General features: G+C 51.4%; 1 protein-coding gene across 26 annotated transcripts in view; it reads right to left on the minus strand.

Moving 5' to 3' along the window:
- NFASC (neurofascin) overlaps positions 1 to 24,654 on the minus strand; it is a 117,541-nt gene that overhangs the window by 78,000 nt on the left and 14,887 nt on the right. For 19 of the 26 annotated variants that reach the window (XR_014575545.1, XM_083812166.1, XM_083812168.1 and 16 more), the window contains exon 1: positions 8,723 to 8,848. The exons of 1 other annotated variant lie outside the window; for it this stretch is intronic. The gene's annotated coding sequence lies outside the window, so the exon portion shown is untranslated. Of the gene's footprint in view, positions 1 to 8,722; positions 8,849 to 9,044; positions 9,834 to 24,654 lie in introns of those variants that run through there. 6 more of the 26 variants (XM_083812154.1, XM_083812151.1, XM_083812153.1 and 3 more) reach the window with 2 other exon arrangements.

Raw genomic sequence — 24,654 nt, forward strand, 5'->3', positions numbered from 1 at the left:
CTGCTCCATCCTGGGGACAACAGCGGTGCATTTACAACAGACGATCACAATATTCCCAAGAGCCCAGATACCATGCAGGACTCTCCTGTTGGTTGCGGTGGTGGTTTTTCCGACCCCACAAAGATTATTTTGTAACATAACTCAACACGTTAATATCAAATTCTAGCAAACAAAATCACGTCTAAGGTATAGCAAAGCAGGAGCTGGCCTACCAGAGGCTCCTGAGAACGAGGAAGAAGATCCTTCAGCAGCGCGAGGAGAGGGAAATGCCATTTAAAACCAGACACCGCTCTGGCAAAGGCCAGATTGAATGAAGACTAAATAAGAGCTGACAAGCTGACATTTGAAAATGCAATTAGCTGCCTTGTAGAACCGCCCTGTTATCTTATTGTTAATTATATGTTTGCTCAGTCTAAGAGGCAATACATTTATTTAAAATTCACTCTCAGGCTCTCCTGCTTTGACTGGTCCCTTCAACCAAGGACTCCCGTCCTTCTCCCTCCCCACCCAAACCCTACCTCGTGGGTTACAGCAAGCTCGATTCCCACGAAAGGACCGTGCTATTGTGGGTTATGTAACTGCCATTATAAACATGATTTTGGAGAAGCGTCTATGGCAGCGAGTTAATTCCCAAGGTAGGAGGTGCTTGGGAACAACTGGATGCCAAGGAGAGAGCTGAGACTACATTAATTCCCCACTTACACATTCCCAGAGAGGTGCCAGCCCTCCCCAGAAGCGATGAGCCCAGTCCCTGTGCTGAATTCAAATAAACTCTTCCTGCAGCCACTTGATCTAAGTTCCGCAATCAGAGAATTATTCGTTATTACACAGGTCCCTAACTCCTCTCCTAATTGTGATAAAGATGTCTTTTAACCATATTAGTGCGATCATGGCCATTTTATGGACATAAATGTAATTCACATTTGTTTGTCTTGCAAGCCAAGCTAGGAGGAAGAAAAAAAAAACATGCCAGCTGAGCAAACGTAGAGATCTCCTGAGTAAAAATCTGCCAGAAAGAAAGCAAAGGCTCCCCAGCTCCTCTAGCACTCACGGGAACCAGTCCCACCTCCGTTCAAAAACCAAAGCTCTGTAGGAAGGTTGGTCTTGGAGAGAAAGTATAGAGTGGTGAGGCAGATGAGGAAACAGCGGTACCCGAAATGTGACATTAGAGAGAAGCCTGCTGTACTGAGCTCCTGCCAGATTAGCCTCACAGCTGCCACCATGGTCAGAATTCAGAAGAGGTCAGCCAAAACACATAGCCGCGGACGCAGCTGCTGATATAGCTGGGGAACAAAACTCTGTGGGCCTTGGCATCTGGACACCAGACCTGCCAATGGGAGATGTCAGACTCTGACGTGCAACAGGACTTTGAAGGGCTCTTTTACCGCACAGATGTTGTCTCATAATAAGAGCAGCCCCTGTATTTTTATATCAGTTCATGCGTGAATTAACTAAGTTTAGTTTTCCTGGGCACATGGAAGGAACCACTTAGTTTTGACAGAAAGTTCAGCCTTAGATATTTTAATATAAAATCCATATTCACTAGATGCAGCGGAAGGAGAAAATAAGATTATCAGTTTATTAAGTAGGTTGATTTGACACATATTTCCGGATGTTGTTCTCAGTGCATGTTCATCTGAATAGCTTCACTGCAGAGGGCATCAAATCCCACCTGGCCACACCATCGTGAATTTGCAGTGGGAGAAGTGAGAACAAGCCACAGCTTCAGTCCCCAGACATGCTGCAGGACTTGCAATTCAACTACAGGAGACTGCTCCCAAGGACAGTGCCCAAACACGGTCTGGGGCATGCCAGAAGCATCATGAAGGCAGGGCTGGCCTGAGAGGAGCTTCAGGGGTCCCGTGCATGCTGCCACACGTGCACGGCTACAAAGCCTCGGTTCTCTCATCCCCCTCCCTCCCACTGGCTTGCACACATCTGTGAGCACGTCACAGGGACTCGCACAGAAGCCAATGAGCTTGCAACAAGCAGGCTTTGTTGCTGGGTCTGTTGGGAATCTGAAAGCAAGATTTCACGAATCCTGACACCATTTAAGTGACAGCAAGAAAGAGAGCTTTTTCTGTGCCCTTAACTCAATAAGGGCACAGCTCAGCATACAGATGTGTCTTTATCAACTGCAGAGCCACGCCGTGCTGTTCGGCCTGTTAGTAACTCTCCCAGCTATCACAAACAGGGCTGTGTAATTAAATGCAAGGTGGCTCGTGGTACCATACCCTACTGAGGAACTGTTAAGAGCCTGTGGAACAAGATGCAGGCTGTCTCCAAGTAGTAATCAGCCAAATTTCTTTATGAAGAATGGCATTTTTCACCACTCACATACCAGAGCACGGGCAGCTCCTCATTCATCGAGCAGACTACACAAAGCTTCCAGGGGCAACTCAAGAGTCAGGGCTGGTCTTCACTTTTTCAGCTTGTTGGGTGAAAAGGGAGCAATGTAATTTATTTCCCACCCTTCACCCATCCCACCCCCAGGCTGTATGAATATCCAATAAAAGCTACTTGACTGCCATGCTCATAACTGTACATCTATGTACATGAGAAAAGGTGCTCACGCTCAAAGTGACTCAGAGAGGGAGGGCTTTGGTTTGGTTCCTGCTGGTGGAAACACTTAAGGCAGCAGGATCACAAAACAATTCTGTTTGGAAGGGACCACAGCAGGTCATCTAGCCCAACCATCTGCTGAGAGCAGGACCAGCTATAAGGTCAGGCCAGGCTGCTCAGCTCTTTGCCCATACTGGTGATAGGACTAAAGGGAATGGCCTTGAGTTGTACCAGGGGAGGTTCAGGTTGGAAATGAGGAGACGTTTCTTCTCAGAAAGAGTGGTCAGGCACTGGAAGGGGTTGCCCAGGGAGGTGGTGGAGTCACCGCCCCTGGGGGTGTTCAAGGAAAGGTTGGACGTGGTGCTTAGGGACATGGGTTAGTGGGTGACAGTGGTGGTAGGGGATGGTTGGACCAGCTGATCTTGGAGGGCTTCTCCAACCTTAACATTTCTATACAGGTCTTGAAAACACCCATCCAACAAGAGTGGAGGCACCCAGCCTCTCCAGCTAACCTCTTCTGCTGCTCAACAGCATGCTTGAGAGGGAGGGGGCATTCCCCCCACCCCTACACCCATTTACCAGCACTTGTTTCAACCCATGCCTGTTATCCCCTCTCCCTCCCTCTCACGGAGGGTGCAGACGGAGCAGCAGCGAGCTCCCAGCACAGAGCTCAGCACCCTGGAGAGCGGCGGCCCCGCACCCCTGCGGCCGGGAAGGCTCTGAGCCCCCGGAACCCCAGAGCTCAAAGGGGTCCGAAACCACCCCGAGCCCCCTGCCTGCAATCCCAGCACCCTCCCTCCAGGTGGGACTGAGTTCTGGGCACTAAGGGCTCTTTGGGACCTTGAACTAAATGCTCGGCTGGGTGATGCCGTGAAATCAAACCCCCGTGGTTCAGCTGGGAAAGTTGTCTTGTAGCCACATTCATGGGATTCTTGTCCAGAGGTTGCTTTGCTGACTTAACTTGAATTTCTTATAACAGAACATTTATTCACTTATCATCAAGTGATTTGTTGTCTTGAATTGTTTCCTCTTGGAAAAGCTCCGGTCAGGTCTTTTGCGTTCACTTCTCACTAATTCCCTGAGTAAATCATTCTTTAAACATCGTTCCTTGTTGAAATGAGGGGCTGGGATACTCTCTCAGGCTCATACCATCATGTGTGGGTTTGTGCATGTCCAACAAATATTTACATGGGAAGTGGAAATACTTACATCTTAAGATCTTCTCTTAAAAATTTTTAAGAGCAGAGAGTGTGCATCCTACTTGTGCACCCAGTGAACACAGACAGCATCAGGACACCAAGCAAATTAAAAGGAGGGCTTGGATGCCTGGTCAAGAGCACTGCTCTTAGTAATGCCCACAATGCCAAAGCTGCTTTTCCTCCGTAAGGACAAACTATAAAATACGGAGGAAAAACGTTAAGGCACTAACCCTTTGTTTGGTAGTTTCCCCATTTTTTGAGGCCCTGCATTCTGTTTTTAACTTAGAGATACTCAAGGTCATTGGAATAATTAGGAAAAGTAAATATTTCACAGCAGGAAGGGGGCTTTGCTGCATTTTATGTCAGATTGAAGGAGAATCCTATCCACCTCACAGCTCACACTGCAACTGCCAGCCCTGCCCATCCATGCCAGGGCATTTCAGGAGGAACAGAATATGCAGGCTGACAGGGAGACAGTATCACGCTTGCTGTGACTTAGAAAGTCTGTAGGAACCCATCACTCCCCATGCTGGAAGCCTGCAAAATCTCCTGTCAAGGAGGCATGAAGCGGGAGAAAACCTGCCAGGAATTCAAATGAACCTCCAGGATGGAGCAGCTTGCATCGAGGCTCTGGGTTATGCTCTCTGTAAGGATCAGTGCTGCTTCCAAAGGTGGCAGAGCAGCATCTAGGACAGCTGATGCTAGGTAAATATCAACTATACCTACGTCAGGCTTTGAACACGAGATTATTTGTTGCCTGTGACAAAGAAGAGCAGCGCTGCAGGAGGCGAGTCCATCCCAGCCTGCATGGGCCTTCATGTATGAACCTGGCAAAGCCTCCCAGGTGCTGCTGGAGTCACCGAGACTTAAGGTGCTTGGTGCCACACTAGATTGAACGTCGACTTTACAAGGCAACCTCTTTACATCATGGATACTTCTGTGGCAGCCCTAGAAGTAGGCAGCCCTCAGATTAGACTTAAGTGAGTAGCAGAGGCAGAGCAATGCTATCAAAGGTCCTCCAGGTGCTGCTTTTTGTAGCAAAGCCTCCGATCCCTCCCTGAGGCCTATGTCCTGCTCCTTGTCCTGCTTTGCCTGCAGTCAGGGCACGGTGCTTTGCTCTCCTGTGCCCTTGGGCTGGGCTCTGTAAGCTGCATTTCTAGGGAGCAGTGAGGACAAAAGGACCCCCTTAGCAGCTGCTGCAAGAGGATGGGACGAGGTCCCCAGGACTGCAAACTGAGGAGAGCAAAAGAGGCAAGGCAAAGACTTGTCCCTGCATTTCATCCTTGGGAACTTCTACCTGGTTTAGCCATGCAAAACCATCTCTATTTGTTCGGTTGTTAATCCTTCGTCTCCTATCTCATTGACTAGGAATTGTGATCCTCATAAGCAGGGCTGAGGTCTAAATCCTCCTCTGTTTTAATCCATAACAACACAGCAAGGTTTCTTTCAGTTCTGGCTTTAAAAAAAAAGGGGGGCAGGGGGGGATTATTTAGCATAACAACAACTTCAAGCATGTTCATTCTGAGCTGGGTCTTTAGAATTATGTAACAACTATCCTGGATAGCAAAGGCAAAATAAATAAATAAATAGAAGTTATGACCTGCTTCAGCAGAGGGAAAAAAGAGAGCAGAAGTCATCCAACAACATTTGAAATAAAGAAAATGGGTTCTGAAAGGAGCTACCCACGGGGCAGGGAGACACGCTAGACCTCTCTGACAAGCTTTGCTAAAGCCTTTCAGAAACTGTACCTGGGTACAGTGCTGGGTTGTGGCTGCCTGTTCAGTTTTAAGACACAAGGGAATGTTTTGATAAGGGCAAACTAAACCCAAGGAAGTACAAAGATTCTAAGGGGAAGCACCAGAGTTAAAGTTTCCCTCTTGAATTTTTAGAAGCCGCCTTCCAGGTTCTGCTTCTATTCAAATGAAAACCAATTTTCTATATATGACTCAGATAAATTAATTGTAAACAACTGTAATGGGTTTAAATCCTCGTGATGTAGCTGCATTCGTATTTCACTTGCACAAGCCGCCCTCTGCATCCACACAGAAACCAGGCAATTTCCCATCTCTCTGAAGCCCCATAACAGTACAGCTGGAGGAGCTCTGCCTCGCCGTTCAGGTTTATCTACGTACGAGGTTAAGTGCTGATGAGATTTGATAGCCTGACGCTGCAGAGACAACTACATTAAAACCCCATAAAAGTCAACACACACACACTAACTCTGTGCAGAGAGGCAAGCTTCAGCAGCTTCTGCTGGAGTCTCACAGCTTCACATCAGAACCGCAGAAGTGTCCCGGGGATCCGGCTGCTTAATTTCCCCAGGCACCTCTAACAACCCGAAGTGCGAACCCTGCACTTGTGGGCTCCTGCTTGCCAGAGCACACCAAAAGGAGATGGAGCCACAGCCCTCCGCAGCTCTGCAGAACCCGTGCAAGCCTTCGCTCTGCCTACAAGTCTCAATCTCTTGTTAGGGACACCCCGTAATCACCACATTTCCGCTAAGTGGGGTTAAAGAGATGGCAGGAAAGGATTCAAGGTACTTGGTGGACATGAATAATTCACTCAGCAAGCCTTGTCCCAAGGACACAAGGTCACCTGGCCAGGCCAAAACCAGAGCACTGGAAGCAAGGATTGCTTCAGTGGAAATTTCAGCTCCTTTTTATCATCTCTTTACCATTCCCCATCAGCATACGAGCTCTGCAGTAGCAAAGGCCTTTTTGCTTCTTGTCTATGTGCATTCTTCCTTCTCTCCCAATCCCCTCCACGTGCAGCTCTTGGTTTACAGTCAGGCTCAGTCCCCAGCACGTTACTGCTCACACCTGGGCTCAGCACCTTCCCCAGCCATCCTGCACGGGCTGCGCCTGGAGGCTCACCCACAGGATTCCCAGCCCTCCTTCATTTAGGGGGTACAACCACACCAAGACCTGCACGCAGGGGCTCCGTGGAGTAGCATCCCCACAGACAGCTGTCAGGAGCACAAATACGAAGGATTAGGCCTCATTTCTTGCTATTCTAGTTAAAGCTACCCGACCATTCCTGATGCCTGTGCACTGCAGAAAGCCTCAGCAGTGGCACTTTGCCAGCGGGAGCATCGATTATACACAAGACCCACAAACACGAAGACAATTAGATCACAGCTAGGCAAATAATTCATTATGAATTAATACCATTTGAGAGCCTGGGATATTTTCCATTTAATCATTAGCTGTGAGACGAAATGATTGGATTGACTGACTTGGTTTAAATCAGATCCCTAGCCACAGCCAAGGCAACAAAACCGAGGGAACATCGCAGCCTCCGGTAATCTCCGATGGGACTCGAGGGGTGATTTTGGAGCTCTGTTGTCCCGATAACCAGCACTATCACACGGCTTGAGCTCAAGTGAGACAAAGCCAGTCCCTAGACCTCAACCCCTGCAAACAAAGTCCATTTTCAAATTTCACAACTTGAGCCCATCTTCGTCAGCTGACGAGACCTCCATGCATTATTTATGTTGCACTCATATTACAGCTACACAAAAAAAAGGAAAGTCAGCAAGGGCCTGGCCTAAATAGAAAGAATGTGATGCTGAATTTGGGCAGTTATCTTTCAGGATAGGCCACGCAAAGAACTTTTCTGGAAACAAAGCACTCACGCTGACAATCAGTGTAGCTGCCTGCCAAAGGGTGGACATTTTACAGAAACATGGTCAACAATAAAGGAGTCGGCATCTCAATAAAAGTCACTGGATTCTTGTTTTTGTCCTGAGCATCTGACAGGGGCACCCCAGAAACACTGAATTTGCCACAGCATCCATCTTAAGACAGTCAGGCATCTGGGCTGGGTTTCAATATTCCAGGTTTTCTGCAATATGTGCATCCCCCTGGCCTTTTATATGGCCTCCCAAAAAGCAGCCAGAAACATCTCCGGCTGAATTGCAGAAATTCCCGATAACCCACACGCGATTCCAGAGCTCCGACCTTGAAAACAATCTCAAAGACAGCATTCGAAAGGAAAAAGAAAAACCGACCCAAGCGGCGAGCCTCACGTGGCCTTGCCCAGCTTTAGGAGGAAGGGGATTTTCTGGAGAAACCCTCCCTCGATCCCCCCATAGCCCACGTAGCACACACCCCGACCACAAGCAGAGGCCTCAGCGAGGTGCAGGCGTGCATCCTCCCCGTGCCCCATCATCCGAGGAGCAGCCGAGGCCACCTTAGGAGATGCCACCCCACCGGCCGGTGCCTCCTTCAGGCCCAGGGTGCTCCCACCTCAGCCACACACCCCTGGCAGACTTTTCTTCGGCCTCTGCAGGTCATCTCTGAGCATTTCCCGAGGACTGGGAGCAGCCGAACCGCCAGCACAGCCGGAGTACAAATGATTCAGCACTTTCCCCACCTCCAGGAGCCTGATCGATAGCAGCGAGCCCTTCTGCAGGCGCAGCCCGAGCATGCGGCCCCGGAGCATCCCCAGCGCTGCGCCCCGCGAGGCCGGCTCCATCTCACGCAGCAGCAGCAGCGCAGCCCAGGTGCTGCCACGGAGGCCTCACGGTGAGGCCGGGGATGCGTTTTACCAGCACAGGGGGTTTCAGAAGGAGGACACGAATGCGGCCCCAAACGCAGCGGGAAGGAGCAGGGCGCAGCATCCCCCAGGAGATTTTGGGGCCGAAACTTGCCCCGTCACACCAAGGTCCATACCCCAGCTGCATTCCCCTGCCGGCATCCTGTCCCCCCGGGCCGACCCATCAGGGTTTTAGCACACACATACACCATATCATGACCCAAAAGCAAAAATCCCATCACACACCCGAGCCCAGCACCCAGCTCCCCCCGCATGCGGCTCTGGCCCATTTCTGGGAAACGGGGAAAAAAAATGGGGGGACCCAAACCTGTGATGTGGGTGTGGGGCAGAGGATCCCCCCCCCCCCAGCCCTGGCCGTGCCCTGGGGGTGCCCGTGCCCAGCACCCCCCCGGGGCCCCCCTTACCTGCTCCGGGAGCGCCGGGGCTCGCCGCAGCCGGGGCTCGCCGCGCCGCACTGCGCGCTCCCGGGCGCGGCCGCGCCGCACTGCGCGCTCCCGGGCGGCCGAGCGCGCCCCCGAGGAGGAGGAGGAGGAGGAGGAGGCAGGGAGAGAGGGAGGAGAAGGGGAGGGATTTCTTAGCGGCGCCGTTAATTAGCACCTGCACCTCCCCGGCTCCGGCTCTGCCCTCCCGGGCACCCCAAGCGCATGGGGGGACTGGAAAGGGGGGTGCCGGGCTCCGGAGCCTTTTCGGGAGAAAAATCGAGTCCTTCCGAGAGCGGGGGGTTACCCAGGTGCGCGGCTCCCTCCCTGCCCCACGGCGGGTGCAGAAGTCCCGCAGCTTGGCTGGGGGCACGGCTGCAGCTGGGGGCTGCCTGCAAGGCGGCGTGCCCCCGCCGGGTGCCAGGCTGCTGTCAGCATCGCAGCCCTGCCATCTCTTCGGTGAGCTGCTCATCAGAAACGTCAGCTTAATTAAAACCTCCCCCCGTCTAGGAAAGGCTCACAGTGGGACCTGCCACTTCCCTCGCCATCCCCATTACGGGATTTCATTACAAATGTTCTGCAGAGGTTGGGGAGCTTCAATCCAGAGCACCACGCTCCTCCTCGCTGATTTAGCTTGTCTTCTAGACAACGTGCATTGAACATGCTGCTGCGCATCATGTCTTTGAGCCCTTTATGGGGTTTGTCGTGAAAAGCTTAACCCAAAAGACACACTTGCGTTTACACACGTTGCTATCCCATGAACATCAGTGAAGAAATCACCTGCTAAGTTGTGTGTGCGTCCTACAGGACCTCCAGAGGAAAGGACCTTCCTCGGGGGGCTGGGCAATGAGCTGCAGGCTGCAGTTTTACTATCGGGTAGTGGACACAGTCATACAAAACCAGATCCAGAGAGCAGGTGCTGCAGGAGAGCAGCGGCCCAGCTGATATAAATTAAGGAAGATAAATCAATTAAAAATAACTAAGCCAGTGCAGAGCAGAGCTCCAAGCACCCAGCCCCAGCTGCCAGGAAACAGAGGCAAAGCCAAACCACACGGCAAAGGAAGGAGGGATCAGCAGCAAAGTGCAACACAAGTGGGCTTTTAAGGCCCTTTCACTATTAAGGTCACTTAGATGCAGGCTTACCTCCCTTAGGAGCTGCTGAGCACCGCTGGAAACATTAGATATCACCACACTTCGCCATTTCTGCCAGGATCCCATTGTACAGCTATATTTAGGGCAGGAATTTGTGAAGTCATTCTTCAGGAGTTGCCTTTTAAGCTGTGTTGAGTGCTTCTCCAAGACGCTGATTGCTGCTAGCTCCAGAGGGGTTCGAGGGCATGCTGAGCTTCATAGGAGCTGCTCCGAGCCATCCAAAATTTACCTCTTTGCCTTGTTCCTACAAGTGTCCCATCCCGTTAATGGTGTTGGTTGCAAAGCAGCCTGCTGTGAAGGGACTGAGGTATTCCTCCTTGGTTTTGGAAGTCTCTTTGCAGAGAATTTGTGAAGAATCCTAGCAGGAGGAAAGCACTGCCTGCCTCCATCATGCAAATAATTCTTTGGGGTACGAACCAAAGTTTGTTCACTCTTTGTAGCTACCTCAGGGAGGTGCACTGGAAGAAAAGGTGAGCTGAGCTCTGATGAAAAGCTTTTTTTTCCTGATGTAAAGAGATTGCATCCTGCACACACAAGACATTTGTGACAGCTAACAATTAAAATTAGCACGACCCTAGGCCCAGGTTCTTGGTGTTTCCCAGCAAGCATTTGGTTGAACTAGGAGGACATCCCTTACCAACAGAGAGAGACATATGTACAGCAGTTATTGAGCCAGATCTTCCTGCAGGGCAGATCCCAGCCGTGGCAGGCTCTGACGCAGCAGTGGTGTGCTCCCTCCTTGGCTCTGATCCTTGCCAGATCCACTCTGGGTATTTGCCTTCACTCTGGAGCTCCTGGTGGGTTCCTCTCTTTGCCTTCTCCCTGGAGATCCACTGCAATCAAATTAACGGGGTTAACCAGGGAAAGGGGAATGTAGAGAAATTAGATGAGTTCCTCTCCTCCAACCAATCTCTCTGAAGAGAATATTGATTAGCCTTAAAGCATTTGCACTTGGAAAGATGGATTCGCGTGTGCCCTACTGTGACACCCAAGCCCTTCAGGAAAGGCTGGTGATGGATGCACGTCCCAGGCACTTTGTTTTAATGGAACAGCAGCCCCTCTTGCCCCTAGGACATAAATCATGGTTGCAGCCAGCCTGTGCTTCCCCAGTTGCAAGCACAGGACACAAAGCCCTTCCTGTCAGTAGCTACACCAGCACTGGCAGTGGTGCCTTGCCTCGTTAATGCACCTGCAATTTTTTTTTTCCAGCATTGGCGCAGAGGATTTAAAATCTAGGCTACAATTTCAATACTCCCATCCTTTTGTTTGCTAAGCCAGAGCAAACATGCGGGCCCTTTCAATGCAGCACAGACTTTGGACTCGACCGTTTAAGAGGGGAAGGAATCCTTCTGCTCCGAGCACCTGGTTTCAGAGACCTCAGCCCTCACCTTCCAGCAACGCCAAACCTCTGCAACTGCAGCAGGATGCAACCCCCCAACCTGTTGCTTCCAGCCCCCCTGGTGCTGGTGGGCGATGCTCAGCGCCTGCCCCCGGGCGGTGCTGAGCCCAGCCCGGCTCTGCGGTTCGCTGTGCGCTGCTGCCATCTGCTGCTGCCGGCAGAACGGCGTTTTCTTTCCTCTCCAGGACGGTTGCATTCAGCATACACAAAGCCCCGCAGCAGAACACAGGGGTGTAGGGCAGCCCTAAGTCCTGCCCCAGAGCGTCTTGCAGATCCCCTGTTGTGGGCGCACTGGGAAGGGTCCGCAGCAAACTGGGACAGCGGCTCCCCCATTCCCTGCAGAATTCCCTACTCATCAGAAAAGATGAGTTTCTTGGTGCTGGATTGAAGCTTTCTGTGTGCACAAGGCAGGCACAGGAGAGACGGAAGAGAAAGCAGGGCAAGTTTTATGGAAAAGAAAGCAGGGCAAGTTTTATGGCCCCAGTAAAGGAGAGAACCAGCAAACCCGAGCTAGGCCTGTTGCTGCAGGTAGCTGTGGCCAAGAAATCTTCCCTGTTTGCTAGGCCCCCGTGTCACCCCGATCCCCCAGAGCATTTCAGCCGATTGCCCTCCTTGGAGCGGTGCAGGGACCGGCTGGGTTTGGTTTCTGCTGTTTTCTGGGCTCTGCAGGAGCAGCCTCCACCTGTGCCCATCCTCCTCACTCAGGCAGCCTCCAGCGCCTCGCTGGTGCTCTCCAACACCTCATGCACTGAGCAGGCGTACTTCTGTGGTCAATCTTTAATTCTCTCCTGTAGGGCCTCCAGTACTCAAACTGATAACAAAGAGCCACAGCTGCCTGTTGGGAAGGACGATTTAATTTCCAAGACTTTACATGCAGGAAGCCCTGGAGCAGGGAAAGGAGGCTTCTGGGCTAAACTGGGTGCCAGCTGGGGAAGTGCTCTGCACCCCATGGAGGGATTTACGTGGTGTCAGCCAGGCGTGCTCTAGCCTTATTTCCAGGAAAAGGTTTCCTTCTACCTTTAGTTCCACAACAAAAGATCCTTATGGCTGTGCACATAAGGATCTGCAGAGTTTGCAGCCCCGGGCTCACAGCTCCTGACCTGACGGGGAGCCACTCGGTGGGACGCTGGCTGCAGGGAGCCTGCTGGGGCACCCAGGGGTGCTCACAGCCTGGCGAGGATCACACTACTGCCGGCACCGCTGAGAGCAAAGCCTGCTGCAGACAGGCAGGTAGGCAGCCACCAGGCCACTGAATTGTCTCTGTTGCACAGCTCCAGGTGTTCCCAGGGACTTCCGTGTCTAACACCGGCTCACTATGAAATATTAAGCAGCTCAATGTGAACAAAGCTTTGCTCTGATCCTGCTCTTTCCAGACAGATTTCAAGATCACAGACACAAGAGCCCAGCATCCTTCCCTCTCTTGCCCCTAGAACTTGACCTTCTGGGGCCAGGCAGGGTGGCATTGCCCCCAGCTCAGTAGCGTCACACCCCATAAGCAGTTTACAGACTTGAGGAGCACTGAATTCTTCCCTTTACTCATTTATTGCCAGCAGGTTAGGAGTTTGCTCAGCTGGAAAAGTCTAGGCCTGCTTGCCTGAGCTTACATCTCCTTGATTTCCAATATGAGCCCACTGCTCTTTAGGCAAGAGGTCAGTCATGTTGCTCTGCCATAAAGCCTAAGATGATTTCCAGCACTCTCCCGATGGCAAATTTAAAAGATCATACTTCCTGAAACACCTTTCTATAACTATTCATGTCATAGACATGTTCTCCATTGCTTAACATGAAGAATAATGTACATTGCTTTTGTTTTCTCTCATCTGATGTAGGAATTGTTGGCCCAGAGCACAAGTACACAAATATCTCTTTACTCCTGCAGAAGTCAGGCTGTACCTGTCAGAGCCTGGGAAAACCTGCGTGGGAACCTCTCCTCAGCCAGAACTGAATCCCATGAACATGTTCAATGCACTACGCCACTAGATTGCAGCAAAACACCAATTTCTGCTGCCAGCACGCCTGCTGGATGGGAGCAAGGAGCAAACAGAGCAGCTGAAACATCTTGCAGTCACTCAAGCAAAAACGTAGGTGAGAAATCCTGCAGAAAGCAAGCCACGGGGAAGGAAATCACTGCCTTTAGGATGCCCATAACCCCCAACAATCTCTCCCTCGCCCACTCTTGGGCTGGAAGCACATCCCATCGCTGCAGCAGGCAGCACCGTGCCCCGTCTCAGCCAGTTTGTCCCAGGCACTGCGGTGACACAGAGGTAAATGTCCCGAGCCAGTCCTAGTGAAACCAGGCCACGGTTTTATACTGAGCTTGCACAAACATTTGGCAAAGTTGAAACTTGGCTGTGAATCCTTCAAGGAAGAGGTGACCTGGGAGGAACTGATGAGCTGACAAAGACAGCGTGGTCCTAGAGCCAGGGGGACCGTCAGGCAGCAGTGCCTGTCCCCAGACCACTCTTCTGCAGTTTCCTTTGCATAACCCAGCACATTCAAAGAGCAAACCCACAACCAAAAAAAAATAATAAAAAAAAAACCTGCTGTAAGGAACCTGCTTTGGCAGGGGGGTTGGACCCGATAATCTCTCGAGGTCCCTTCCAACCCCTACAATTCTGTGATTCTGTAACCAAAGGAACACTTCCTAGGGGCAAGTTTGGCTATATATTAATCAAGATCTCCTGCATTTCCACCACAGCCCCAGACGGCCCAGAACTTTTACTGCTATCACCAGCCCAGCAGATTTCTCGTGATTACAAGAAACTATTTTACAGTGTTGTCTGGAAGGAAGACATTTAGATGTGCAAAACATTCATTAATCATGAATAATTAATAATTAACAATTATTATTTAAAATACCAGGGCAGGAAAAATCCCGGTGTGGATATTTTTGATTTATAAATGCCATGCTTTTAATTAAAAGAGAGGCAGCATAATCATCAGTCAACTGTTTTTTAACAACGAGCAGCCTGGGCTTTGGCTGCTAGATGCCCTAGATAGAAAAGGGCAGCAGTTCTGCTGGAGCAGTGAGAAGTTTCAAGCCTGAAGGATGTGCCCTGGTGGAAACATCAAGTCCTGGGGGGGAGCCTTAAAGGATTTCTCATCATTTAGGCCATCACTCAGATAACCACTGCCTTGTCCCCAGCGCCTTCCAGTAGATGTGCCTTTAGAGGAGAAGTGTCCAGCTGGATATACTGTTTGGCACACGGCGGTCGTAAAGCAACCTTGTTCTGGGATTAGTGGGAAACTCTGCATAAACCACAGATGGATTAAAAGGTACAGAGAAGACAGCAGAAGCAACGGACAATAGGGTAAGGCCCACATTGAAGTTGCTCAGGGACTTAATGCCAGGAAAAACAAGGAAGGGAAGAGCGAGGGAGGCATGGTAATTATTCAGGCTCACACAAAGTATTTGGCTTCCTTCTTTATATGGCCATATCTAAACAAAACTATTGCTCATGGGACTCGATCAACACTCAGCAGTGTTTCTGCTTGACTTGAAAACACCCCTCCTGCTGAATATCCTTTTTATATGAAAACAAACAACCAAAAACCCACAAACTTTCCGCAGCCCTCCCTAACCAGGCAGTGAGCTGAAACAGATTCCGCTGCAGAAAGGCTTTGCTGCCAAAAGCACGAATGCCCTTTCAGGGTCACCCTCTTTAAAAATTGAAGTCCTCGCTGAAGAGCAGCAGAGCACATGAAACCGCAGCTGTACCCCATGCCTCGGGGTCAGCTTGTGGGGTGGAGAGAAGAGCCCGGGATGTATATAGGGTCTCTCCACGTGTACTTACGCCCTTGTGACCCAGTTCATCCCTCCACATCGGTGTGTCCTGCATCCCACGCTTGAGAACTACTCTCACCAAGCATGGGTGACACCACTCTCCTCTTGGGTGCTTCATGGGCTATTCACAGTGTTTGAGAGCCTGGTGAATTTGTTAACACCTTCAAGTCATCAGCCCTATAACATTTGCCCTACTCAATAGCTGAAGAACAGACTTTTATCCACAACATCAGTCTCTCTCCTTCCCTACTGGTCTACCCCTGAGGTCCTCGCCATGCCCTGTTACAGGCGCATCACTCTCTTTCAAGCAGCATCTTCAGCCCTCCTGGCAAGAGGCTCACAAACCAACGGAGCACTCAACCTGCTCACCATTTTGTGTGGCTGGAGGCAGCAGAGCGACATGAGCACACAGCTGCAGAGCTTGCACCAAAGCCCATATATAGGTTATTGGTTAATTAATCAATAGGCTTGATCCTTTTCAGACACTTACAGAAACTTGCCTAAGCAGAGCAATTAGTGTTAGGTGGGTTTCTCGTACCTATATTCCCAATTAGATTATCAGTGATGGAGAAGCAGCTGCAGGCTAGGTCTCTTTAGCATGGAATAGCTTGTAAAAGGAAGGTCACAGATCCATAATGCTTGTTTTGCAGGTGAACAGCAGCATCCTATACTGAGAGGTAATAGAGGTCTTTTGTACAAAGAATTCCCACCTGAAATCCTAGAAATCATATAAGTAGACTGCATTAGCTACACATCATAAATATTGATGCTGTTGCTAAGGGGAAGGAGGGTTGGGTTCAATGTTAATGGACTGATGTTGGTATGCTGAGAACACTCTAGGGAGCAAAAGGGACAAAATACCTCTGTCAAAGAGAGCTGAGTGCGTCGCGTGTGGCTTTCAGGCAGGACTCACAGGGCTGGCCCTGGGAACGTGCGTGTTTTGATAAGTGCGCAAGTCCTTCCTTGTACCCCTTCTCTGAGTTTGGGGTTAATCGTGGGATCTTGCGGTGACAGTGACTGGTTTTGCATCTGATCAGCTCCCCCAGGCATGAGCCGTGTGTCTGCTTCATGCCTGGGTGTGGGCGCACCAGTGCCTGCTGCGTGCCTTGCTGCTGAAGCTGTTGCATTTTCGTCACTGGGCTCACCAGCATGAGTTGTGCTAGTGGGTCCAGCAGGATGATGGTAGGTCCGGAGGGGAATAACACACTTCTCAGCAGCCAGGAGGCAGGTTGTGCATGGAGAGAAAGCGTGGGGAGATGGCCAGGGCTAAGCACCATGCTGCCACAGATGGGATGGAGCACGATGGTTATGGAGGGGGCCCCAAAAGACCTGTCCTGCTGCCTCAGGGCAGGATCCATCTGGCACAAGCCATGCTGGGGGAGCTGGTCCTTGTCCCACAAAGCTATGGGGAGGGAGAAGTCCTTCCCCGTGTGGCCCAGCTGCTCAGCACCCCCTGCGCTGTGAGGCTGCATGTACGCTGACTGCAGCTCTGTGCCACTGCACGTCACTCCTCAAAGCTCAGAAAATATCAGCCTGTTCCTCCTGAGGGGCAACAGGAGGACAAATTAAAATAGGAAGCCTCTGAGGAGAGAGGCTCCACATATCCCAAGGGGATGAATGAACGCTGGAGCAGCCCAAACCTCCTCAGTGCCCCGGCGGGGCACAGCCAGCGCTGCCCTCTTTCTCCTCCTAAGAGGCACTTTCACACCTCTGTTTGTCTGCAGCACTTGAGAACCTGAAGAGCCCTTAAAGGATTAGGCATGACAAGACAATGCTGACGATCAGTGGCTGAAATTCCCCTCCCTCCCTTCCCCCTCTGTGTTTTTCCGCTCCCTGCCTTTAATGACTTATGCAGTCCCTGATGGTTTCCAAATTTCAAGTGCACAAGGTGTTACACAGGCCAGGCTTCTATGTCTGCTTATTATTCACAACAGAACAAGACCGAGACAGCAAATTGCTTTGTTGATCCTATGAAGGGAATCGATCCTTGCAGGCTTAGTGCATCTGACATGTTTATTGTGGCTGCACACGGGAAAGGATGCTCGCACAGGGAAGGATGCTCGTGCTAGCCCAGAGGGTCCAGGAGGGGTGGTCCAACCTGGGGGCTTCTGCAGCCCTGCTGCTCCTGGTCTCCCTCATCTGAGGTGCAGAGCACCCAAGGCTGGGATTAACTGCTGGGTTTGCAAGGCCCGGAGGCAAGGGTCTGGCTGCCTGAGCACCTGGGCAGGTATTAGCTGGTACCCAGTCTGTGGATATCGAGCACTGTGGTCATGAATGGGAATGAAAAGGTAAAACCCCACCAAAGCCAGGCTCTGCAGCCCGTGCCACCTCTGTGGGGCAGGGATGCTGCACAAACCAGGGGTCCTGCAGGTCTGGGCTGTCCCAGCACGGTGACGGCGGTGCCCACGTGTGACCGCATCCTGCACCAGCCCAGCCTGAGCGCTTCAGGCCAAGGGCTGCTTTTCCAAACCAGCACCTCGTCTGGAGGGCTTTGGGTTGGTTTTTATTCCCTTTCTTCATGATTTCTGGCACCGCACGGCACAGTGCAAAGCTCACTCTGAGCTGAAGAAAACAAGATGTGAAGCAAAGGCAACCTGAAACTGGGCTGGAGAGAGAGTGATTACTTGTTAATGGAGCAGAGAGTGCAGCGAGATGAGGCTGTCCCAACACGGCGATTCAGGCAGTAAAACCCCCCCGCTGGGAGCCTCTGCCACACACTTTCAAGAAAACTGAGTTTCTGAGAGACAATAACATCGTAAAGCTGCAGGACACACACAGGTCATTACCGAGGTGGCACGCAGGCACCTCGGGTGGCCGAGCCACGCGGACAGCAGGCACCAAACCAGGGCAGGTCAATGATGCCCCAGCACGAGGGTCCTGAGGGGAGCTGCTACCCAGCCCCGGAGGTGGAGAATGCCTGTGTTAAACAACACCGGTAGCTGGCAAAAGATGCAACGTGTAAACAGGTATCACAGCAAAATAGCTGCTCATAGATTCCAGCATCCACTTTCCAGTATGAGCATAAATCTCACTGATTTTGGATAGGAGCGAAAGGGCAGATCGTGCCACTCTTTAGCCAGCTTCAGGTGATGGCAGTAAACTAAATGATTTTCCAGCTTGGGGCTGCAACTTAATGCCCTGTGTGCCCCTCGGGGTGTCAGCCCTGGGGCCACGTTGGGTATTTCTGATGGGAGATCATCTGCGTGGCTCCAGCCCAGCTCTGAGCCGACCCAGCTCCCAGAGCCTTGCTAAGGAGCACGTCGGTGCTGGATTAGCTCTGAAGATTTCAGCCCTGGGGCTCGGATGACAATACAGTCCCAGCGCTTTGCTACTCCAGCATCTTTCATGCGACAGTTCATTGATTATCAAGCTACAAGGGACAACAGTCATAAATTCATTTGATCTTGTTTATAGTATTCGTCTGTCAGACTTCCCTGAATCGATTCCCATTTAAACCAGAATATTTCTCTTCGGGGAAAAAAAAGAAAGGACACAAAGCCAACTATGTGTCACAGGAAACTTTCCTAATGCCGCCTCACCTCGCGCTCCAGATGCCTCGGCTGCAGCAGGGGCTGCCTGGGGCTGGGTGACCCGCCGGGTGGTGGGAACCCCAAATAACCTGGTGGATGGGGAACAAGGGTCCTGAGGTCACACCGGCAGGGATGTGGGGTTTGGGATCCACCAGGGGCATGAATTGGTGCTTGTCCTCACACCCACAATCCCCACTTGTGATATAGCAGAAATAACCTGCGCTTTTGGATGATTTTGGTATTTATAGCATGAGCTCACGGGGCAGAGGCTTTCCCCTAATTTGTGGCCACTGCAACCACCGAGCTCGGCTCTCCCATGTCCCTGCTGTCCCCATAGGAAGCCTGGGAGCATCAGATGGGACCCTGCCCCATCACCCAGCGATGTCCTGGGGTGCTCCCCACGCCTGGCGGCGATCCCTTCTCTCCCCTGGTGAGTGCAGCCAATTAACGGCGCACCCATTGTGCTTCTGCAATTGCACATTGTATTGCTCTAAACAGGAGCAGGGGAAAAAAAAATGGTTGCTGGGACTAGAGACTTGAAAACCCATTAAAGGATTTATTTTTTATTTTTTATTTTACCCAATACCTTGGGGGTTTGAAAGCTCATCTGTGTGTTACTGCTCCAAATGGAAAACCAGAATAAATGCATATTTGAAGTAATAAAAGCCCTTTCGTACTAAATCCAAGTACAAATTAACAATTACTAGTGCTGTCTAATGCCTTTCTGCCTCAACATTTTCATTTAACAGCCGTTCTTTTATCTTCAATGCTCCAGTTATTTTTTTTCCTCCAAGATATTTATTGTTAAGTTGGGGGTGTGTGTTTTGTTGTGTTTTTTCCCCCCTCCTCTCTTTCTTTCCAATTTAGCAGCAGGAGGAAAGGATTTTATTTGCTGTTCCAGCAGAAAAGAGCAGGGGAGGGAGGGAGGGTGGGAGCGCTAGGGCTCCTGGCACAGAGCCCTGCTTCGAGCTGCCCCCTGCATGGCTGCTCTGCCACCAGGACCGGGGGGCTCAGCACCCTTTCCCTCCCCAGGCTCCTTGGGAGGGGAGCAGGGTGCTGGGCACCACATCCCTCTCCCTTGGAGGATGCGTTGTAGGCGTTATAGGGTCCCTGCCCACCCCAAGCACCACGCTGGCTGCTCAGGGGAGATGTGTGAGCAGGCAAGGTGCAGCGTGGGTGTCACCGGTTGTCACCTGGGCAGGTGCAAGCATTGCACAGCAGTCGCCAGCAGCCTCCTGCTGGCAGGTAGCAGCAAAGGGAACCTGGGAACAACCCAGCTGGAGGCGTGGGGTGGTTTTTGCTCCCGAAGCCTGGGAGCAGAAGGCACGTCCTGGTGCTGCTCATCCAGCCAACAGCAGCACAGAGCAAATACACCAGGGGAAAAGGTGCTCGGGCAAAGCCTCTTGTGCTGCTCGAGGGCTGAGGGGCTCAAAGCACAGATGGAAAGCGAGCAAAGGAAGCAGCAGCGGAGTGAACCGAGGGCATGGGAACAGAAGGTTACCCCCAAGCCCTGCTCGCGCCATGCATGCTTCCTCTTCACGCGCCGTTAGGTTTATGGGGAAGGCACAGAGCACAGCTGGGCTCCGAGCAGCGGCACCTGATTAGCGCTCTGCAAACAGACAGGGCTGCTGGATCTGAGCACGCAGCTTCAGTGATTTGGGCAGAGAAGGGCTAGCCCAGGGGAAGTCCATCAGGCACTGCAAGGGGTGCTGTCCCACTTCCAGATGCCCCCAGCTGCTCCCTGTTTGGGCCACACACCTCTGCAGGTTGCGGGAGGGTTTGTGTGATGCTGAGAGCGCAACACGTAACTTCTCTCAGACTTTTGGAGAAGGGCATAACGAAACCTATCTTTGAAAAAAGAAACCAAATTGCATATTTTGCATAACCTAGAAGGAGACACCCTGTGGTCTTCCTCTCCCACAAGACCTACATTTACCTTCTCTTTGGTCCAGTTCCTCACATTGCTGACACAGCACCAGGAAAGCACCACCGAGGGATGGAGCTGGGACCACCACAGGCTCTCACCTTCCCCTGAGACCACCCTGGGCTCACTCATGCTCCTACCACACCAGCTGGAGTCAGAGAGAAGTCCAGCTCAGGTCAGACAAGTAAGTTTTGGGGCATTTCCTTGGCTCCAGACAACTGCCCTGGTGGTAGAAATAAAAAACAAGCCCCCTGGGGACTCCTGAGGAGCGATGGGCCTGGCCCCTACCTCAGGAGGCCCAAGGAGCACTCCAAGTTCTGCTGCTGGTGCACCGAGGGCCCTCCCAAATTGCCCTTTTCAGCCTCCCATCACCCTCTGTGAGACAAGTGCAATGCTCACCCTGCTGAGAAGCACCTTGAGAGCCCAGATGGAAGCAAAATGCCTCCACCAGGCCCTTGCGCCGGGCTTTGCCGTTTGGTTGTGCGGTGTTTTGAAATGTAGTTCCTAGTCCTTGCCTCCCCGCCTCGCCAGGGAGCACCGCGTGCTCTCAGCAAGGCCAGGGCACGCTTTGACATTCAATTCATCCCAATCAGCAGCGGCAGCTCTGAGGGCAAATGGAGAAAGCCGAGAACGTTGTCTCAGTTAATAAGATAACAATTTAGCATGTGGTGGGCTTCTTTCCCTCTTCCTCTGCCTCCGTTCAAAGCAGACGTTTGGAGTTTCCTCTAAGTAATTTAGTAGAAAGGCTGCTATGATTTCAATCCCCCATCCACCCTGTTACCATCCAGCAATGCTTCTTGTCACCAGCTAGCGGCATTTAAAATATTTACAGCCCTGTCCTTTCCCTGGGGAAGGATCAGAATAAATCATTGTAGCCAACAATAAATCAAAAATTAATCTCCCGAAAGTGCGAGGCCTGTCCGATCCCTCAAATAACAAGCAGCAGAATTTATCAAGTAAATTGGTGCCGGTGTCTGCACGGCATCGCCGTGGGGGCGTAATGGATGGGGTGGGAGGGCAGACGGCTCAGCCAGCCCAGGGACTCACACCCCAGGGAGAAAGGTTTGGGCACGGTGCTGGGGTCACCAAGTGCCACCTTCCCCTGTGACCCCCGCTGCTGTCTGTGGGGAGAGCTCGTCCTGCTCCCTGCCCACCTTCTCTGACCCGCAGCAGGAGGTGGTGGTGCTCAGGTGGAGCCACAGGGAAGGAATTTGTGCTGTCTCCGTTTTTGCCCCATTCCCGTGCCCAGGCTTCACCTCCCGCAGGGGTCCCACTCCCAGGGATGCACCGCGGTGACGTGGGCTGAGCACAGAAAGGGCCGGCTGGGAGGGAAGCCACGAGGTCCTTCACAAGGTAGCATACAATTTTATTTTTCCTCTTCCAACATAACATATATATACATGCTCATCCTTAATAGCAACTAATATATATTCTGTGTTTTGGAGGCTATTATTCATTTTAAATCTCAATCACATTACACGTGCCCACGTACATACATTTACTGAACCTTTTACATTGAGGCTGCCCTGGGAAGGGCTCGGCCCACAGCTCAGGTACAAGACCAGCACCCGGACCGCAGGGTTCAGGGCCAGCAGTGGAGCTGCTGGGGACGGCGAGGAGCTTTCTGCTCCTGGACATGCCCCCTGTCCCCTGGAGGGGCATGGGGACTGAGCTGGGACCCCTTGGTGCCCAGCAGGGGCACCCCGGTCTCTGCTCACAAGGGGCCTTCCCCATGCTGCCCTCAGAGGCGGATTTCTCTGGCTTTCAGGAAGGAGCAGCAGGTCTCTGGAGATCCCTGCTTGGGCTGGGAACAGTTCTTAGGTCAGTGGAGCTCCAAATAGTTCTGGGAGGCTCTGATGTAGATCGCGTGTGAAAGCAGCGTGAAGGAGGGAGCAAAGAGTTTTGCTGAAGTTCTCTTACAACTCTCCAGAGATTTCTTTTTTGATAGCAAGAAGCGCACACAGAAGTAAGATTTTTCTCCCTGCAGAAATGATGGCATGGCCATACAGCCACCGGACCAGCTGTAAAACTCTGCTACAGGCAACGTGCAAACCCAGGCAGCAGCTCGGCTCCTGCACGGCCACGCCAGCCCGCTGCCCTGCCAGCCCACGGCTCCACCAATTACAGCTCCATAAAAAGCTGAGTTATCCGAATACCAAAATAACTCTTCCTCCCCAGTTTACAGACATTATATCTGCTTTTTCTGCAGCAGAGGAAAAATTTCCTTTTGATCTTTTTTTTTGTTGTTCTGCCAAAAATTGAGACTAAACTCATCTGTACTAATTGCTCCCAACAGATATTCTGTGGGCACCTCCTGTTTCTGCTATAGCTCAGGGTCTAGATGTTTAGACAACCTTATAAGAGGCAGATGAAGGAATAAAAGAATTTATCAAGAGGACCCTAAAGGTGCACAGGGAGTGTAAACGTTTACCTGGAAAGTGATGCAGAGGGGGGCAGATCTGACACGGGATTCCTCAACCTGCTTTTTGCTGAGCTTCTCATCACATTTGGGATCTCTGGACTGAAGAGAGTGTGCGGGTATTTTGTGGTGTTACTAATACATGTTTCTTATAAACCAATGTTTGCATACATGATTTATACGGTGTCAGAGCTGTAGGGCTGGCTAACCTAAGCAGCAAATTAACTTGGGAAGTGCCAGGGTGCATTAGTTTGACTGACAGGAAAACAGCCTGAGCCAGGTCAGCAAATCTGTTAGGAAACTTAGTGTTTTCCTTAATGGAACCAGAGACCTCTTTAACAACAAATTAATCTCTGTCGATAGCGCACATAACAGGGCTTCCCTGACAGACGGGTCCCCGGGATGAGCCTCCCTGCTCTCCCAGACGGTTCCTCTAGCAGGATGTGTGCCAAGATGGGGCTGGTGCTCACGGGAGGATCCAGAGCTTTTCCCTGGATGAACCTCAGTAAGAACAACAAATATCCAACCCCCAAACCATGCTGCTTTAAGCCAAAGCCTCGGGCTTGGCCCCGTTGCCTTGTGAACTGCTGCACAAGGAGGCAGGCTTCACAGTTCCTGTTTTCTTCCTCAGTGCTAAACACCAAGGCAAAAAAAGTCGTTACTTGTAAAGTTATTCAGGTGCTTTTGCAGGCTTTTACAAAATTTGCCAACTACATACACATGTGGGTGTGTGTTGACTTCAGTGTTTTTCTTTTCATGAGTTACAGAGATGAGAGTGCTCTGTTCAAAGGAAGTCTCCTTCTGTCTCCTCGTACCCATTTCTCCATTTCCTCATCTCTCTAGCCAGCTATCAATCACACTTCTGTGGCACATCTATCTACCGTGTAATTATCTACCTATGGTACCGGATGGCTTGGCTCCCCATCCATCTTCCTGCACACCAACACAAATACCCATCAGCTCAGGATAATTGCTCTTTCAAGTCTTCCCTGTGCCCATTCCCCTGCAGGCACGGGGCAGAGGGCACCCCCCCGAGCTGCGATTCCTCCCAGGCTGGTCACAAGAGCCCACCCAAAATCATTCGGATCCACACCCCAAAGTCCATGCAAAGAGCCCACGCTGCAGCCAAATAGCCACAGGCATTCACAGGGCCATCCGTGAGGCTAGGCATGAGAACGTGCCCAAACCGGAGATCTTCATGTGTACTCACACAAGGATTTATGGACACGAACACCAGGACTGTGCACACAGGCACGCCCGTATTTGTGGTGGCTCAGGAACAAAGGCTCACACCTACCCCACACCTGGCTGCACTGCAAAGCAAACCCCAGCAGCAACACAGGCACCCGCACCACTCACAGTGACGAATTAACTGGGTTTCTCCCATTCTTCATCAGAAATTGGTCCAGGTCCTCACCCAGCAGTGCGCGGAGCCTGCCAGTGACACTCTATTTATGGTTTTGCTTTTGATTTACACTTGGTGGTTTTTATTCTCACCCCATTCTCATTTTATGTGGCATTTCCTCCAGTCCTATTTGTTTCTTCTTTACAGATGGCACTGTCAGATGGGGAGGATAGGACGTTAGAGCTGTCCTGGTTGCACGAGGAACATCTCAATACATTGAGCCATGGTCTACAGCAGCCCAGGCCAGCGCCTTAGCCAGATTTTTCCTCAAAGCAGCAGCGAGTTGTTTACAATCGTATAAATA

This window comes from Anser anser (genome assembly GCF_964211835.1).
Source record: "Anser anser genome assembly, chromosome: 27".
Lineage (NCBI taxonomy): Eukaryota > Metazoa > Chordata > Aves > Anseriformes > Anatidae > Anser > Anser anser.